Here is a 2,298-nt window from a genome sequence, read left to right as displayed (position 1 = left end):
AGAACCAGGTACTGGTGAATGGCTCCGAGAGGTTGGCTGGCTTGATGTCCTACTGCTCCGAAGCACTCTTTCTTGATACTGTGCTTTCTTCGTGTTCTTCGGCATACCACAAAACTGAATGAGCTATGAATACGAGAAACTACAGCTCTACTCAAATTCGATAGCTTCCACAATCACTGAACGCATCACAATCACTATCTTTATCACTTTTCAATGTCTATCACTATGCGTGTCACTGATAAGAACTACTGGATCACGATCACTGAACACATACCAATCAATGTCTATATCATTTTTCAATGTCTATATCACTATGGATTACAATCACTGGGGACAACTTGCTCGAACAGAAAAGAGCATGGCACGAGGGCAATATTTTCAGTGCCTTTAGTCACGTAATCACTGAAAGTTCAGTAAACAGTAAATAAACAAAGGAGAGTACATAAGAATCCCTAATCTGACAAGAGCCACAAAAAATAGCTAGACGAGCGGTTATTAGACGAGGATTCTAGCTCTGCAAAACAAGGTTAAGCTGGAAAAAAAAATACCGCTCTGGTAAACTACAATATCAATAGCTACCCTGTAACGAACAGACATGGACATATAAACTTACAGTGGCTCTTACAATGCTACATTCGTGCATGACATGCCTAACGGAAATAGCTCATTTGCTGGACGCGAATAGAAAGGACTAATATATTCTTCAAAAGCACTCATCCACCAGCTGCCACCAAGATTGCAGCACATGTGTAAGACCAGTTTCACATAATGCCCAGGGTATCTCGTATGTCCTGGCCAGGGAGAATGTACCACACTTCAGGGGAGACACGACCGCTTCACAACCCTTGAAGAAAAATCAGGCAATTGAAGGCTGGATTCGCGCCATTGAAAATCTAGTAAAGCCTCCCACTAGTGAAGCCTTCATGCAAGCTGCAAGAGCCAACTGCCGAGGCCCGGCAGAACTCATTGTCAACTCCCCACTGTTTGACGGCATCCGAGATTGGGATATCTTCAAGGCTTCGCTTCGTGCAAAGTTCCGAGGTACCTACACATCTTCTGATTTCTTCAAGGTGCTCTACGAGAACAAGATGGTTGCTGGCCAAGCCCCTATGGACTTTTACATCCAACTAGAAGGTTCAGTTTACCAGGGATACCGCGACCATAGAGAGGCCATTGGAGATCCCTCTGAGCTCATTCGCCGTGTCTTCCTGTCTGGGCTACCATCTTGGCTCCGAGATTTTCTAGCAGTAAGGGATGAAGGCTCCCCCATGCAACTCGCTGAAGCTGCACAGCGCATATGGAACTCCCGGAATGGTATTCAGCATGGGACCACGCCTTCACGTCAGATGTCCATGGATGATCTTGGTGATCATCATCGCTTCCCTGAGCGTCCACCTCGATCACGGGATGTTTATGCTTATCCTGTGGCTGAATCACCATCACACCCTGTTCCAGAGCATCGGTACTGGTGTGAGCACCACAAGAGTATTACACACAATACTTCTGAGTGTCGAGCTGCCGCTGCTCCTTTAGCAAGAAACCTGCAACAGCCTAGAAGCCTGATATGTTTCCGATGTCGACGCCCGGGACACCTAGCCAAAGACTGCCCCTTTCCGACCAGCCAGGATGGTAGAGCTCCCAACCTCTCTGGCGAAGCCGCGGCCAGGAGCAATAACAACTGGAACGCAGACTCACACTTCAATATCGGTCTCAACAGTGAATGCCACCGGACCATCAGGACGGCCTCTCGTGGCACTCAGAGCTAATGACCAGACTGTGCTGTGTTTTCTGGATACTGGATCCGAGGCCACCCTGATTAGACCTAGCATTCTAAGACGACTTGATCCCCAGAACAACCTTCGACGCATCAGATCTTCTAAATTACTGCGGGGTGTGACAGGACAACCACTGGCAACCACATCAGAAGTGACCCTGCATTTCCAGCTGGATGATGACCTGTTTATTCCTCACCAAGTTACGCTAGTAGATGTCACTTATCCTGGGGATATACTCCTGGGGATGGATTTTCTTCGAAGACTGGACTTCTCCCTCACGCATGACCCCAACACCACCAGTAGCTGTCTTTCTCTGGAAGGAAGACCATTCTCAGTTGTGTACACTGATGTCGAATCTCTTCATGTTCGTGTCATCTCTACCACAGCTTCAAACCCAGAAACACCAGCTGAGTTCAGTACAGAGATGCTTCCAACACAGGACCACAAGCATTCACCTGGGATTGCTGTTCACCTCACTGCTCGTACAGATGTTCCTCCACATACTGGGTGCTTTCTGGATAGC

This window comes from Penaeus vannamei, chromosome 22 (genome assembly GCF_042767895.1).
Source record: "Penaeus vannamei isolate JL-2024 chromosome 22, ASM4276789v1, whole genome shotgun sequence".
Lineage (NCBI taxonomy): Eukaryota > Metazoa > Arthropoda > Malacostraca > Decapoda > Penaeidae > Penaeus > Penaeus vannamei.
This window is presented reverse-complemented; position numbering follows the sequence as displayed.